Raw genomic sequence first — 9,542 nt, forward strand, 5'->3', positions numbered from 1 at the left:
CGCTCTGTGATTGGGGGAACTGCTGACACCGCTGGAGGCAGCGCTTTGGTCACATGCACATCTCAAAGCCATTAGCTCCCCTCCCCCCACATTTTACTGTGCAATCGCACTGTCGACATCAGGAGAAGCGATGGGGAAGTCTGATCTTGTTCCTTTGCAATAAACAGCCAACGGTTTCTTTTCAAAACCAGTGGTTCTTAACCCTTTTCTAGCTCAAAAGAGCTGAAGGATTTTTAGTGTGGCCCCAGACCAGCATCGGGTGTATCACCTGCAAATTTGTTAGAAATGCACATTCTTGACCGCACCTCGGAGTTACTGAATCAGAAACTCTGGGGATGGGCCGTGGTTTGTGTCTTACCAAGCCCGCCAGGTGATCCCGGTGCCATTCATGCTTGAAAGCCGCTGAGTGAGATGACTAACAGTGACAGCCATTCTTGGTCAGGGGACACTCCCCCACCCACACATGTGCCAAAGTTTCTGAAACTGGGGTTGGGGGTGGCGCATATAGTTTGAAAAAGTCCTGAAAATGATTATAATCTCTTCTTCTGACTTGAAAATCATTGATCTAGAAACTAATTTTGCATCGGAAGAATCATTTCATGCAACTGTCTCTGTATTTTGATGATTTAAAAAAAAAAGTTTTGTCATTTTTTATTATAGCATAGAGTGACTGACCTGTGCTTGGCCTGGAAATCTCTCACTATAGTTGTATGCAAAAACTTGATTTATATACTTTGAGACTTACAAAAAGGTAGTTTCCTCATAGTGAGTTTAGAAAATCCATGTTGTTTTGCTTGCTGAATAGTTGTTGGAGGCAACAGCCTGTTCCCCGGGTGGAAGCCCCGCCTGGAAGCCCCGCCCACCTCCCCAGCACCGGCCGGGCTGGGAGTGTGGCGCTGTGGCTGACTGACGGCCTCCTTGCTTTGTTTATCCTCAGGAATGCATGGCCGCCCATGGTTGGATGGTTTTTTTACAGGTTCCCTGAAGGAAACAGATGTCAGGAGGCTCTTTACTGCCCGCGAGAGGGAGAAGATAAACATTAAGTTGTTGCTTGGTGTTTGTAGAAATGGTAGACATGAGTTTTGTGGGAGTTTTTTCCTCCGCAGATGTAATATTTGAGGAGATAGTGGATATTTGAAACGTAAGGAGAGTTGAATCCGCTCCATCTCAGTGCCGTCTGCAGGTGTTCAAGTACTTCTGCTGGCAGGAAAACAGCTACAGAAGGAGACTGTTTCTTAGATAGTGGGTTTTCCTGTTGAGGTGGGCAGCCTGCTTATCTGGGGCCAGGCTCCACCTCCTCAGAAGGTAGTTATTTCCCTTGTGGCTACTGAGGCAGGAAGCAGGTGGCAGAGAGCTGATCCCACAGGGTCCTCCAGGGCAGGCTTGGGTTTGCCACCAATCTGCCACCAACGGTGGTCGGTGCTGATCTTGCCGATTGCCCAGTGGCTTTGAGCTTGTCAGAGGAGGTGGGATCAGCTGGCGCCCTCAGCAGAGCCAGGGCTGTGGGCCAGGTCGGGAGGCACCTGGTCTCGCCCATGAAACAGAAGATCTGAAAGGAGGAGGACCCAATGCTGCCACTCACTCTCTGACCAGATGGTGGGGCCAGGAATCCCTCACACCCTGGGGGAGGGAACCAGCTTTGTTGTGTGACAGGCAGCCACCTGAGCGACCTCACTGGAATTCAAGCTCCACAGGCCTGGATTTTGGTTGGTTTTACTCCTCTCATACCTGAAGCATCCAGAAAAGTGCCTGGCACACAGTAGGTACTTAATAAATAGTTTTTGACTAAGTAATTGAATTCTTCCTCCTCCCCCTCCTAGCCTCCTCACCGGTCTGATAGGGAAGGAACAAAAGGCCTTGTTCTTGTGCTCTCAGCTGCTCTGCTGGCGCCTGAGAGACAAGGAAGGGATCTCCAAACGCCGAGGAGGAAGATCGGAACACCAGGCCACTGTGTCAATGTTTATAAGTGTTTATAAGCCAGGCCCCAACCCCCAACACTCTAGACTGTAATTTGGCATGGGAGGTAAGGATACACGGGTGACTTAGACACACACCTGTTACGGACACTGGGGGGTATGTACAGGGATGCGTAGGGGCTCCGTGTTGAGAGAGTTTGGGCTGTGGTAGGGTCAGTGTGGGCTGTGATTCTGGTTGAGTGCGAAGTGTCAGAGGACACCCCCCCCCAGGCTCTAGGCTGTGTGGACCTGGGACCAGCACTGAGACCCTCAGGTTTGAGGGACCCTGCAGGATGCTTATCCTACCCCATTCCAGGCACGACCCTGTCCTCCGCAGCCCCATGGCTCTCTGCCCTGGACCGGAAGATTCCAGACAGTTTAACGTATTAGTAGTTTAACGGTATATTAGTATTATCAATAGAAAGACATTCCCTGGGGCTCGACTAAGCAATTGAATTTTAACGATGCCTATAAAAGTCAATGAGTCTATGTGTTGTGAGTTTCAATCTTTCTCTTCTACCTGTAGGTGGTGACACTAGCCCCACGGTGTCCTCCTTACTGGGCCTGACAACAAATATGACAGCGTGAGGGTGATTAGGAAAAAGAAAAAGAGCAAGAAATGGATACAAACAGGTGTGAGGTGGTACACTAATCAGCAGCATTTAACTCAGGTGGGCTGGATCTCCCTGTCGAGCATTCTTCACACAGCTTCTGGAACACGACCTTCGTGTGGCTTTCTTTCTACTTCTGGCTGCTCCTTCTCAGACTCTTTTGCTGGCTTCTCTTTATCCTCCTGAGAAGGGAAGTACAAAAAACAAAATCAAGGTTCAGTCCTCAGAACTGTCCTCTATACCTCATTCTGCTGTGGTTTTACATGTGAATTTGACACTGACCCCTGAGGTACGTCTCCTCTGAGCCCACTCTCTGATATTCTGCTTGGCCACTAACAGATGTCTCTTCCAGCACTGGCTCCTGCACGTCTCCGTGCCTCCCCGCACTGCACACACACACAAACCTCTCTCGCCATCAGTTTTCCCCATCTCAGCTAATGGCAAGTCCAAAAAACCATTATATTCTCTTTGATTTTTCTTTTAGGCTCACTGGACATTGAGTTATCAAATTCTGGGAGCTCTACCTTCAAAACTCGACACTTCTCATCATCTTTATTGCTGTCACTTTGGTTCAACCCACCACCATCATCTCTTGGCTAGCGTGTTACAAGACTCCTAACTGGTTCTCCTAGCTGAGACCCTTCCCAACTACTTCCCTCATTGCCTTCAGTCTATTCTGCACACAGCTGCCAGAGTAATCCTTTCTAAAAGTAATTGTCTCTTCTTTCTCATCTCATATTCATCCTAAAGACCTGTAGAACCCCTATGGGGTCTGTCTTCCCAGTGCCTCTCTGATAATCTCCTACTACTCTTTCTCTTGTTTACTCTCTCTTGCCTCAGGACCTTAGCACTTACTGTTTCTTCTGCTTAAAACTTTTTTCCTCCAAGATTTTTATCAAATGTCACTTATAAGGCCTTTTCAGATAAACTGATTTAAAATTGCAACCTATCCCAACCACATTCCCTACCTCTATCACTGTTATATCAATATTTTCTCCACCATAGTAATCATAGGGACATATCAATTCAGTGGTGGAGGGTGGTAAACCTGCCCTGGGTCCAGGTAATAAGGAGGTGTGTTATCTATAAAAACTTTAAAAGTAATCATAAAATGTACTCAAAATGGCTTGCTGCTTTTCAGCATTGCTGACTGTACACAATGTTATATGATATTCTCCCCGCTGGGGTGGACAGCTCCCACTGACTCTCCACTGTTGAACCCACTTTGTTGTTCCCTTATTTATCTGCTGATTGTCCTTTTTCCACCACTAAGCTCACTGAGGCCAGGATGTTTTTATCTGTTTTGCTCACTGCTGTATCCCTAATGTTGGCCACATGGTAAATTGCTCAGTGAGCTTTAGTGGAATGAATGAATGAAGTAGATAGTGCTGTAAGCACCAACTCTGTACTGTGGAGGAGAAAGAAACTCTCCTCTACCTTTAGAGTTCTTTCAGCTGGTCTAATAATAGAATCTACATGAGATAGATTAACAAGGAACAATAACTAAATTTAATGACACCCGTATATTTGGGGACGTCACATACATGAGAGGTTCAGGGATGAAAAGTTAAAATGAGGTATATATGGCATTTTCAGCTAAGGGTGAGGTACGGCACCTTTGAGTTTCAGAGGAGAGGTCACTGCAGGGTGATAAGAAGAGCAGAAGAGTACTAATTCGTAGTTTGCCTTGCCATATTGATAGGCAAAAAAAAAAAAAGATCTCTGATAATCTTGTTATTATGGGCAAAACCCCTCATTGAAATTCTTGTAGGTAGTTAAGGGGGGAGGGCAGAAGTTTCTCTTGAGCCCACAAGATCTCGGTTACCTTTAGCTCAGATGATCTGTATACCACAGAGGCATATCTTGGGGTGACTCAATCTGAACCTCAGTAATACCTTTCTCCTTTTGGTTCCATGTTCATTCCTTTATTTTAACAGTTGTAACATGTAACTATCTTTATTTGCTTCCACATTTGTATCTACTGAATATGACTCCAAGAACAAAAATGATGTCGATTCAAGCCCTGGTCGGTTAGCTCAGTTGATTAGAATGTCATCCCAAAACACCAAGGTTGCAGGTCAGGGCACACACGGATTGGGGGGAGGGTGAGTAACAAATGCACAACTAAAGTGTATTAACAAATGAATGCTTTCCTCTCTCTCTCTCTCCCTTGCTATCTCTGTCTCTCTTAATCAATTGATCAGTCAATCAACAAATAAATAAAAAAAGAGTAATGATAATTCATTTCAATTGTTCCCTAGCACAGAACTTGGTATATCAAAGGAAATCAAATGTTTGCTGAATAAATAAATAACAAAGCAGATATTGTATAAAGTGCCACACCAATATTAAATAAATATAATAGTTACTATGATGATGCTTTTGAATACAGGTCAAAATGAGACTGACTACTACTTCATGGTTATTATATAAAATATATATAAACTATTTATAATATACATTTTTTTCTGTAAAAGTTATATTTTACTTAACCCTGTTCTTTAAAGTTTCAGAGATGCAACATCATCCACAGTTACTTAAATATTATTGATATATTGATACAAAAGTCAATGATATCAGAGAAGTGGTGGTGTGAGAGATACTCCTAGTCTCTCCCCTTAAAATATTGACAAACTGAGCAACTATAACACAGTGAAGGAACCCCAGCTGGACTTGCAGCTGCACCTGAAAGATCCAGGCACCTAAGGGACTGAGGGGGAGCAGGGTGGAAAGAGGGGCAAAGATTAATTGCTTTTGCAGTGGACTTTGGAAAGAAGCCAGAGAACTGGGTTATTCTTTTTTCCTTGCTAAACTGAGGGAAGGAGGCTTGTTCAGCTTGGTTTTTGTTTTGAACTAAGAGAGGGGGAGAGATTGAGGGACACAGAGGAAAGAGCTGAACTAAGGCAGGCACAATAGAGAGCACAGGGTCAGGGCCCGGGTTCCCGTGGTCTGTGCACATCGCTCAGCTTATGATAGGCTGGTGTGTGGTGCACACACAGCCTGCAGTGCTCATTTGATCTCTTGGCCCGCAGAGGTTGGCCTGCAGAGCGCTGGAGAGCACTGGGTTCACAGCCCACGGCCCACACTCTACCCGTGGCCCATGCTCTGTGCAGTGCCAGAAAAGACCAAAGTGCAGTCCCCCAAGACTTCCCAATGCCGTCTCCCTCCCCTCATGGTAGAAAGAGTGGCAGTGGCGGACCCCCCGCCCCCCAGCTGACTCTCTGGGGCCATTCTCTCCCCTGAGAGGCTGACATGCTCTGCCTTTGATCCCCTAGTCTGTTGAGATGTGGGGAGGAGTGCTAGAGACCTGAAACCACCATTGCTAGAGCCATAAGCTGCAAAGCTATGAAGCCGTAAAGCTGAAATTGTAAAGCCCTCACAACACGCCCCACCCACCAATGGCTACTGAGGTTCTACGTACTTCATTATGACAGCAATGTCTCAACGGAGTTCCAGTCATGAATATCACAGAGCCAAAACTTGTAGTACAGCAACACTTACTGAAAAAACATAAAAGTAGCCTCTGAAAAGTGAAAAAAGTATTTTTTTTGTTTTTTTTCTTTCCTTTTTCTTTTTTCTCTTTTTCACATTTGAATTTCATTAATCGTAATCTTAATATTTTTTATTCTTTTTTTGTGAGTGTTTTATTTTTGATAGTTTTTCTTTTACTCTTTTTTCTTCTCTTTTTTCTCATATGAATTATATTTTTCAAATTTTTATATTTGTTATTCTTATTTTGTATGGTATTTGGTTTGTTTTTTATTTTATTTATTTTTCTTTTTCCTCAGTTCTTGCTTTGTTTTCTGTAGCTTTTCTTTTTGACATCATTATTTTTAGAATTTTATTTTTTCACTATATTTTTTAATTATTATTTTTCTTTTTTTTTAAATCTAAACATTCTTGATTTATTAATTTTCAGAGTAATGTCACAGATTTAGCATTCTTTTCGGAATGGAAAACTTGCTTGTCCAGGTTACTTCATTCTTTTTCTCTTTTTCAAAAGTGCATTGCGTAGTGCCAACTGCTTCTCTTGGAAGGAATGCTTGTTTTTCGAGTGCACATTATGGCTATATTGCACCATCATAAAGTTTTTCTGTTTTTTCTTCTCTTTATTTGTGGAACTGGAAAATGGATTCATTTTGGTTTTCCTCCTCACAAATTCTTTTCGGTCTGTCTTTCTAGCCTTTGCAGTTGCTAGTCTCGTCTCCTTGTCAGACTTTGGCTTCTTATGAAGGCGTTCAATGTCCTGAAGAGAGAGCAACTCACCCTATTTTTCATTTTTTTTTTCTTTCTTTTTTTTTTTTTTCATTTTTCTGAAGCTGGAAACAGGGAGAGACAGTCAGACAGACTCCCGCATGCGCCCGACCGGGATCCACCCGGCACGCCCACCATGGGGCGGCGCTCTGCCCACCAGGGGGCGATGCTCTGCCCATCCTGGGCATCGCCATATTGCGACCAGAGCCACTCTAGCGCCTGGGGCAGAGGCCGAGGAGCCATCCCCAGCGCCCGGGCCATCTTTGCTCCAATGGAGCCTTGGCTGCGGGAGGGGAAGAGAGAGACAGAGAGGAAAGCGCGGCGGAGGGGTGGAGAAGCAAATGGGTGCTTCTCCTGTGTGCCCTGGCCGGGAATCGAACTCGGGTCCTCCGCACGCTAGGCCGACGCTCTACCGCTGAGCCAACCGGCCAGGGCCCTATTTTTCATTTTTTAATGGTCTCTTGTTAGAGTTTTTAATAATACCACTCTCAAATACCATCAAGAAAGAAAAAATCAAATATCATGGATATACAAGATAGAGATGTAGTTCAGATAGATAATAAAAAATCTCCAGGAAAAAACTCAATTACATAGAAATCTTGCAGTTAAATGACAGAGAATTAAAAATTAAAGTTCTAAAAATACTTAATAATATGTGAGAAGACACTGATAGGCAATTTAATTAGCTCAAAAAACAAATTAATGAATAAAAAGAGTACTTCACCAAGGAGATTGAAACTTTTAAAAAGAACCAAGCAGAGATGAACTCAATACATGAACAAAAAAATGAGGTAGCAAGTTTAGCTAATAAAACAGGGCCAGATAGAGGAGAGAATCAGTGACACTAAAGACAGGCAACTAGAGATACTACAGAGAGAAGAAAGAGAACCACAAATTTAAAAAAAAAAATGAGAGAGCATTACAAGAATTGTCTGACTCCATCAAAAAGAGCAACATAAGAATAATGGATATATCAGAAGAAGAAGAGAGGGAAAAGGAAATGGAGAGCCTATTCAAACAAATAATTGATGAGAACTTCCCAAGCCTGTGGAAAGAGTTAGAGCCTCAAATCCAAGAAGCAAACAGAACACCAACTCAAAAAGCCCTACTCCAAAGCACATTGTAATGAAATAATCAGAAATCAATGACAAAGAAAGAATCCTCAAGGCAGCTAGGGAAAAGAATATAACACATAAAGGAAGACCCATTAGGTTCTCATCAGATTTCTCATCAGAAACTCTACAAACCAGAAGAGAATGGACCCAAACATTTAAAGTACTGAAAGTGAGGAATTACCAGCTAATAATACTTTATCCATCAAAGCTATCTTTCAAATATGAAGGAGAAATAAAAATCTTTACAGACATTAAGAAGCTGGGAGAATTTATCACCAGAAAACCCCCACTGCAGTAAATACTAAAGGGGGTTATCCAACCAGATACAAAGAACAAAACTACAAGTAAAAGCTCTAACAAGATCACAGTAAAAACAAGGATAATGTGTGACAATAACATAAAAGAGGAGAGGATAAAGATCAGCAGTAGCAAAGGAGGATGGAGTGCAGAAGCACTCATAAGATAATGAACTCTTGTAAATATGACAATTTTTCTTTTAATAACCTAATGGTAACCACCCACAAAAATGCCACTACTGAAACACCCAGCTTATGAAAGGAAAAAACAGGGGAAAGAAGTATGGAATATCATCACACAAAAACTGACAGAAAAACAAAAGAGAAGAACCAAATGAGATACAGACCTATCAGAAAGCAATATATAAAATGGTTATAGGAAATCCTCAAGTGTCAATAATTTCCCTAAATGTAAATGGATTGAACTCACCAATAAAGAGACACAGAGTAGCAGATTGGATCAAAAAGCAAAACCCAACCGTATGCTGCCTTCAAGAAACACATCTAAGCTGCAAGGACAAAAGTAGACTCAAAGTGAAAGGTTGAAGAACAAATCTCTAAGCAAATAATACCCAAAGAAAAGCAGGTGTAGCCATTTTCATATGTGACAGAGTTGACTTCAAGACAACAAAGGAAACCAGAGACAAAGGTGGTAATTTCTTAATGATAAAGGGGACATTGTATCAAGAAGACATAACACTTCTTAACATATATGCACCGAACCAGAAAGCACCAATATATATATATAAGACGTCTACTAACTGATCTAAAAATAGAAACGGACAAAAACACAATCATACTTGGAGATCTCAACATATCAATGAGGGCTCTAGATCAATTATCCAAACAGAAAATGAATAAAGAAATATTGGCCATAAATGACACACTAGACCCCTGGTCAGCAAAATGTGGCTCATGAGCCACATGTGGCTCTTTGGCCCCTTGAGTGTGGCTCTTCCACAAAATACCATGTGCAGGTGTTACCTCGATAAGGAATGTACCTACCTATATAGTTAAAGTTTAAAAAATTTGGCTCTCAAAAAAAAATTTAATCATTCTACTCTTGATATTTGGCTTTGTTGAGTAATGAGTTTGCCAACCAGGGCACTAGACCAAAGGGGCATAATAGACATTTACAGGACATTTCATCCCAGAACTTCAGAGTATATATTTTTCTTCAGTGTACATAGAACATTCTCAAGAATAGACCATATGTTGAGCCACAAAACTAACATCAACAAATTCAGGAAGATTGAAATTATACCAAGCATATTCTCTGACCATAAGGCTTTGAAATTAGAATTCAACTGC

The 9,542-nt window shown here is 42.3% G+C and overlaps 1 long non-coding RNA gene across 1 annotated transcript; it reads left to right on the plus strand.

Moving 5' to 3' along the window:
* Positions 1 to 1,452: 1,452 nt before the first annotated feature.
* Positions 1,453 to 4,896, plus strand: LOC136379761 (uncharacterized). Its single transcript, XR_010746793.1, has 4 exons — positions 1,453 to 1,706; positions 1,821 to 2,023; positions 2,482 to 2,626; positions 3,051 to 4,896. It is a non-coding gene; the product is annotated as an uncharacterized lncRNA (long non-coding RNA).
* Positions 4,897 to 9,542: the final 4,646 nt, after the last annotated feature.

This window comes from Saccopteryx leptura, chromosome 8 (genome assembly GCF_036850995.1).
Source record: "Saccopteryx leptura isolate mSacLep1 chromosome 8, mSacLep1_pri_phased_curated, whole genome shotgun sequence".
Taxonomy (NCBI): Eukaryota; Metazoa; Chordata; class Mammalia; order Chiroptera; family Emballonuridae; genus Saccopteryx; species Saccopteryx leptura.